Below are 8017 nucleotides of genomic sequence, written 5' to 3'. Positions count from 1 at the left end.
TTAATATGCTAGGACAATGTTTAATAACTTATCATGCCTACAAATGAATAATGTTATAAAAAATATAACTAGAAGATGAAAATTTCTCATAAATTTGTGCCCAACAGGTTTTCTACAAATTTCATTAACAATATACTCCAGATAACCAAGAGATGAATAAAACCATGAATTAAAATATGGAACTATATTACTCAACAAAGATAAAAATATCTGTCAACAGGCATTAAAACTGGTTCACTACTTAAAAGTAACTAAATAAATATTTATCACTGAGAAAAAATAATATATTCTCACAAACAAATGATTTTAATTATTACAATAATAGTAATGAAGAATGAAAAATAATACATCATTGAAAGAGAACATTTTGTTTCAACATAATTGTGTAAAATTCAAGATTAAGTTGTTGGGAGAGTGATAAATTCTTGGCAGCAGTGAGGAGAAGAGCGATAGGAAGAAAACAGTAAAGCAAAAGACTAGATTCCATTTAAAATGCTAATATAAGTCCTGTAGAACTTAAAGCACTTTATCTTCTGTTAATAGATAATATCCGGTAATCCATATACAAGGGATAGGCAAGACATGCATGAAAAAACTATAAAACTCTTTGGAAAGATATTAAAGTTTCAAATAAAGAAAGGGTATGTTCCTGGGTCAGAATACTCAATTTGAAAAGATCTCAGTTCTTCTCATAATGATCTTTGAATTAAATAGGATTCAATCAAAATCTCAGAATTCATTTTTAAGCAACTGAACAGACTAATTCTAAAATATATGTGAAATCGTAGCCAACTTTTTCTTCTATCAGACGGCGTGTCTCTGATTTGATATCAAGCTCCTTGATCCATTTTGAATTCACTTTTGTGCATGGCGAGAGAAAGGGATTCAGTTTCATTTTGTTGCATATGGATTTCCAGTTTTCCCAGCACCATTTGTTGAAGATGCTATCCTTCCTCCATTGCATGCTTTTAGCCCCTTTATCAAATATAAGGTAGTTGTAGTTTTGTGGATTGGTTTCTGTGTCCTCTATTCTGTACCATTGATCCACCCGCCTGTTTTGGTACCAGTACCATGCTGTTTTTGTTACTATTGCTCTGTAGTATAGTTTGAAGTCTGGTATCGCTATACCGCCTGATTCACACTTCCTGCTTAGCATTGTTTTTGCTATTCTGGGTCTTTTGTTTTTCCATATGAATTTCATGATTGCTTTCTCTATTTCTACAAGAAATGCCGTTGGGATTTTGATTGGCATTGCATTAAACCTATAGAGAACTTTTGGTAATATCGCCATTTTGATGATGTTAGTTCTGCCTATCCATGAACAGGGTATATTTTTCCATCTTCTAAGATCTTCTTCTATTTCTCTCTTTAGGGTTCTGTAGTTTTCATTGTATAAGTCTTTCACCTCTTTTGTTAGGTTGATTCCCAAGTATTTTATTTTTTTTGAAGATATTGTGAATGGAGTGGTTGTCCTCATTTCCATTTCAGAGGAATTGTCGCTGATATACAGGAATGCCTTTGATTTATGCGTGTTGATTTTATATCCTGCCACTTTGCTGAATTCATTTATTAGCTCTAATAGTTTCTTTGTAGACCCTTTTGGGTCTGCTAGGTATAGAATCATGTCATCTGCAAATAGTGATAATTTAAGTTCTTCTTTTCCTATTTTGATGCCTTTAATTTCTTTCGTCTGTCTAATTGCTCTGGCCAGTGTTTCGAGAACTATGTTGAACAGAAGTGGAGAAAGAGGGCATCCCTGTCTTGTTCCAGATTTTAGAGGGAATGCCTTCAATTTTTCTCCATTCAGAATGATGCTAGCCTGAGGCTTAGCATAGATTGCTTTTACAATATTGAGGAATGTTCCTGTTATCCCTAGTTTTTCTAGAGTTTTGAACATAAAGGGATGCTGTACTTTGTCGAATGCTTTTTCCACATCTATCGAGATGATCATATGATTCTTATTTTTAAGTCTATTGATGTGGTGAATAACATTTATTGATTTCCGTATATTGAACCAGCCTTGCATCCCAGGGATGATGTAAATCAATGGATGTGTAACTGATGTGATTCTGCAATCTGTATATGGGGTAAAAATGGGAGCTCATAACCCACTTGAATCAAATTGTGAAATATGATATATCAAGAACTATGTAATGTTTTGAACAGCCAACAATAAAAAATTAAAAAAAAATAAAATATATGTGAAAGAACAAAGGTCAAAAATAGCCAAAAGCTTCTGAAGAAAAATAAGGAGGTAGAGCAGGAACTTATAACACAGCATTTAGGATTTTTGTTAAGTTGAGGTGATGAAATATTACAGTGCCATATTGGCTTAGAGGTAGACAAACACAACAGAATACAGATGCATACAGTGAGCCTCTCACACACGAAAATTTGATGTATGGCAGAGTTGACACTGGAGACAACATGAGAAAGGGGGAACTATTTGATAGATGGTCCTGAGACAGTTGGTTGTACGTAAGGGGAAAAAAATGGACCTATATATCACACTATATTCATTATACGACACATACCACACAAAAAAGGATAAAGGATTTGAACATAAATAGCAAAACACAAAGAAATTTAAACATACGAATGAATGTCTTTATGGACTCAGGTAGAGAATAATTTTTAAATAACATGGAAAAAGAGGTAATAAAATAAATGATTAATGTATTTGATTACCTTAAGATTAAGAACTTCTGTTCATAAAAAGATACCATGAAGAAATGCTTGTACAGGGCTAGCTGGGTTATAATATGGTATAACCACTTTGGAAAACAGTTTGGCAATTTCTTAATACTTAAATACCTACATACCATACACCCAGCCATTTGCACACTTGTGCATTTATCCAGGGGTGAAGGAAATACATGTTTACAAGAAAACTTTTGGAAGTGCTAGACATGTTCATTATTTTGATCATGTTGGTGGCTGATGCTTCATATGTATATATGTCAAAATTTGCTTAATTGTACATTTTAAATATAACTAGTTTATTATATATCAATTGTAACTCAATAAAGCTCTTCTAAAGTAATATCATAAAGAAAATGAAAAAAAAAGCCCAAAACTGGAAGAAGATATCTGCAACACATAACCATCAAGGGAATAGTATTCATAATATATAAAGATCTCCTTAAATCTAAGAAGAATAAGGCAAATAATCTAATAGAAAAAGAGGCAAAAACAAATTCACATTTCACAGAAGAGGGAATGGCAACTAAACATACAAGATGCTAAGCCCTCATTAAACAGAAAAATGTAATTTTAATTTTTAAGAATCATTCTAATATGTCATTATACTTTCATAGATTTATGAACATTAAAAACTCTAACAGTATAAAGTATAGACAAGTATTCAGATCAATAGTCTCACACGTTGATGTAGAAAGTTAAAATGGTGTGCCTCTTCAAAAGGCATGGACATGATGGCACACACTTGTAATCCCAGTGACTGTGGAGGCTGATGCAGGATTGGAAATTTGAAGTCAGACAACTTAGCAAGACCATGTCTTAAAATACAAAATTAAAAGGTCTGGTAATGTACCTCAGCGGTAAAGCAACCCTAGGTTCAATCCCTGATACAGGAAAAAAGAAAGAGAGTAAAAATACAACACAGGGGCCAGTACCTCCATGGTAGAGTATGTGCAGAGCATGTTTAAAGGCCCTAGGGTCAATCTCCAGGACCAAAAACAAAACGCAATGCAGCTTTATGTATAAAAATCGAAGCTCAGTGAGTTTTATAACCCAGTAATTCTATTCCCAAGAACATATTTTAGATTAAGTCTTGCATATGTACATTAGTAGACAAGATACAGCAATGTTCACAACAGTATTATTTATAATAGTAAAAAATGGGAAAAATTCAAATGTTCATCAACAGGCGAATGAATGGATGAATAAATTGTGATGTGTTCTCTCAACAGAAAATTTATCATGATTAATATGAATAAATTGTGTCTACATGCAACGTAACTCACAGAAATATATTGTTGCAGAAGAAGTAACAAATTGCAAAGACCACAGAAGGTTATAGTTTTTAATTAAAACATAAAGTAAAAAAATTAGGAATTAAATGCACATGATTTTTTTTTAATAATTTCAATGATAACTCTCCAAGTAGGAATAGTGCTTACCAATGAAGGGAAGATAGGGGAGAACACATAGGTGAAAGAATTGTTTGAGGTAAGACATAGGAAGTTGGGAGGTGATATTCTCATGAAATTGCCTTCCAGTTAAGTTGGGAAATTCCAGTTCAGTTGGTATTATGATAATAGAGATTTATTTTCATAACTTATGTGTCTGGTTAATGTTTTGTGTTAAATGCTACATGGTAAAATATTGGAAAGAAAAAAAGTACTGACTTAATACTCAATCTTACAACCAAGAAGCTGTAATTGAAGCAGTAAGTTATTGTGAATTAAATTAATGCATTTTTAAATATTCAGTGTCAGCCACTTTATAACTAATGGAGGTTACTTATAAGACTACAAATGCCATATACTACTGGAACACTATTGAAGAATGAGTTATCAAAACATTTTAGCAATCTAAAATTATTCTTAATATTTTAATCCAGATACCCCACTTTTAATAATCCTTGTTTCTGTAGTTTATTCATAAATGTAAAAAGTAATGTATATATTAAATATAACATATACTGAATAAGCCATCATATATCTCCAAAGATATGGTTTATAGGAATTACAGTTGATAGCTCTAAAGATACTATAAGAACAAAAAATGTCATATTCAAGTTTTGGTTTCCAGTGCAGTATGTAAGAAGTTTGTGAGATATAGCAAAAGCTGTGCTTAGAGGAAAATGTATAGCTTTGAATGCAATTGCAGTCACACATCACTTAAGTACTGGGAATGCATTCTGAGAATGCTTAGGTGAACATCACAGAATATCCTTACACAAAGCTAGATGGTATAGCCTACTGCACACCCAGGCCACAATGGTACAGCGTAGTGCTCCTAGGCTACATACCTGTATAGTATATAGCTATAGTGAACACTGAACACAATTTTTAACATGATGGTAAATATTTGTAAATCTAAACCCAGAAAAGACACAATAAAATTAAGTTACAAAAGATAAAATTTGGTACACCTGTATAGAGAGCGCTCTTACTATGAATGAAGCTTGCAGGACTGGAATTTGCTCTGAGTGGAAAGAATGTGAAGATCTAGGACAATACTCTCTACTACTGTAGATTTCTGTAGATTAACCCTGTGTACTTAGGCTACACTAAATTTATTAAAAATATTTTTTTTTTCAATAATAAATTCCAACCTTTAGTTCACTGTATCTTTTTTTACTTTATGGCTTTTTAATTTTGTTTAACTTTTTGACTCTTGTAATAACAATTTGAAACTAGAACACATTGTACAAGTCTACAAAAGTATTTTGTATTTATATCCTTATTATATAAACTTTTTTCTACTTTTAAATGTTTTTATTTTTACTTTTTAACTTTTTTGTTAGGAACCATGACACAAATGCACACATTAGCTTAGGTCTACACTGGGTCAGGATCATCAATATCACTGTCTACCTCCTCCACATCTTGTCTCCCTGGAAGGTCTTTGGGGACAATAACACACATGGAGCTGTCAACTCCTAGGATACAATGCCTTCTTTTGAAACACCCCCCGAAGAAACTGTCTGAGGCTGTTTTACAGTTAAACACTTTTTTAAATAAGAGGAAGGAGCACACTCAAAAATAACTATAAAAAGCATAGTAAATACCTCAACCAGTAACACTGTCATGCATCACCATTATCAAGTATTATATACTACACAAAATTGTGTGTGCTATATTTTTACATGGCTGACAGTGCAGTTGGGTGTTTATACCAGCATCTCTATACACATATGAGTGAGGTCCAGCACTGTGACATTATGATGGCTATGATGTCACTAGGCAATAAAACTTTTATGCTCCCTTACAATCTTATGGGGTCAGTAAAAAGATCAATGGTTGCCATGAGTTGGGTTTGGAGAGATGGATAAATAGCATAGAGGATTTTTAAGACAGTTAAAATACCCTGGATGATCATCCAATTATGATGAATACATGCCATTATTCATTTTCAAATCCACAGAATATCCACCAGGAGTGAGCCCTGTGTAAATTATGGACTTCTGGTGGTAAAGGTGTATCAGTGTAGGTTCATCAGCTGTAACAAATGCACCACTCTGGCAGGCAATGTTGATACCAAGGAAGCTAGGCATGTGTCCAGGCAAAGGGAATCTGGGAAATGTCAGTACCTTCCCCTTTGTTCTATTCTGAGCCTATAACTGCTCTAAAAAATGAAATCTACTTTATAAACAAATATTATTAAACATTAGATGATAAATATACAAAAATATACATATATCATGATGACAATTACATTAACAGAAACAAGCCTATTTACAAAAATGGAATTAAATACCCCCAAATTATAGTAATAGTATGAGTAAGCTAAAACTGTAATATCTTTTTAAATTTTTTTTTTAATTCTCCATAGACATAACCTTTCTTTCTTTTTTTTTTTAAGAGAGAGAATTTTAATATATGTTTTTTAGTTTTCGGCGGACACAACCTCTTTGTATGTGGTGCTGAGGATCGAACCCGGGCTGCACGCATGCCAGGCGAGCAGGCTACCGCTTGAGCCACAACCCCAGCCCCTGTAAGTAATTTTTAAATTTTCTTTATCTTCCAAGCTTTTCTTTGTGAGTTATAGCTCCTTTACCATTTAAGAAAATTAGCAAGAAAATGAAAACCTCACGCTCAAATATTAGGCTTACATATCACCAACAAATTAGTTTTACTCTCCCCAAAATTCTAGAAAATTTATTCAAGTTGGTACTAAAGAAAAGCAAGCATAGAGAAAAATTAAGAAGGTGAATTTTAAAATCCTATGAATACTAAAAAAGAGTGAAATCTAAATTTAGTTGTAAGAGTGGGAAAATGTTAATAGAGAAATATTCCCCAGAAATCATATAAAAGGACAACATGAAGGGAAAAACTACAAATAACCATTTCTTCCCACAAAAAAATAGTGCATTTTTTGGGTGAAGAAAAAAAAAACACAAAATCCTAAAGTATAATTTTCAAATTGAAAAACTGCATCAATTTGAACTTGATTGTTGAGGTTCAGACAACATTTTAAATAAGAGGACACAAAGGTAGGGGTTTGATGTACGTATCTATTAGCAGACAGCTGCTTATAATTTTGGTTTAGAGCTGGAACACTATTATTGGAAAAACCAGTCGTGTTCAATTTATAACAGATGTAACCAAGTGTTTATTACAGCAAAATGCTGGTTTCTGTAAGTCAAAAGTTCAATGAATAAACAAGCCATGTACACAAGCAAAACAACATTTATTGTTCTGAACCAAAGAATTCACTCTAATCAGTGGTGAGCATTAATTATTCCATCAAGTAGAGTGTTCTATATTTTATTCACTTGGAAGAAAGGGGGCAACTAGCTCATTTTGCTGTGTTATATTTAATTGCCTTATTCTCGTGGATCTGATACATAATTGCAATCTTAAATTTAAATTTAGGAAAATAACTAAAAATTACACATGAATCAATATTCACTGAAGTTATTGGTATTAAAACTGAAAGGGGGCGAGCTGGGGTTGTGGCTCAGCGGTAGGACGCTCGCCTTGCATGTGCAAGGCCCTGGGTTCCATCCTCGGCACCACATAAAAAAATAAATAAAAGTTATTGTGTACAACTACAAAAAAATAAATATGTTTTTAAAAAAAACTAAAGGGGGGAAATGTGCAATTCAAGATATGCAGGTCATGGTCTTTGTGTAGTGCTTAATAATAACAGCAAATCATGTAAATCCTCCTGGCAAACTGGTATGTGCACTGCAACTGGTGTGCCCATCTCTGTAGTTCCTCATGTAAACCCATCCCACAGAACACTCACAGAGCAAGCTACCAGAAAGATCCATGGAATGGGTTGAGCCACATACACAAGGGTGCCAAAGGCAAGGCAGCAGTAA

Source organism: Marmota monax, unplaced genomic scaffold (genome assembly GCF_021218885.2).
Source record: "Marmota monax isolate L192 unplaced genomic scaffold, Marmota_monax_Labrador192_F-V1.1 WCK01_AAM20220418_F8-fsc01344, whole genome shotgun sequence".
Classification (NCBI taxonomy): domain Eukaryota; kingdom Metazoa; phylum Chordata; class Mammalia; order Rodentia; family Sciuridae; genus Marmota; species Marmota monax.
This window is presented reverse-complemented; position numbering follows the sequence as displayed.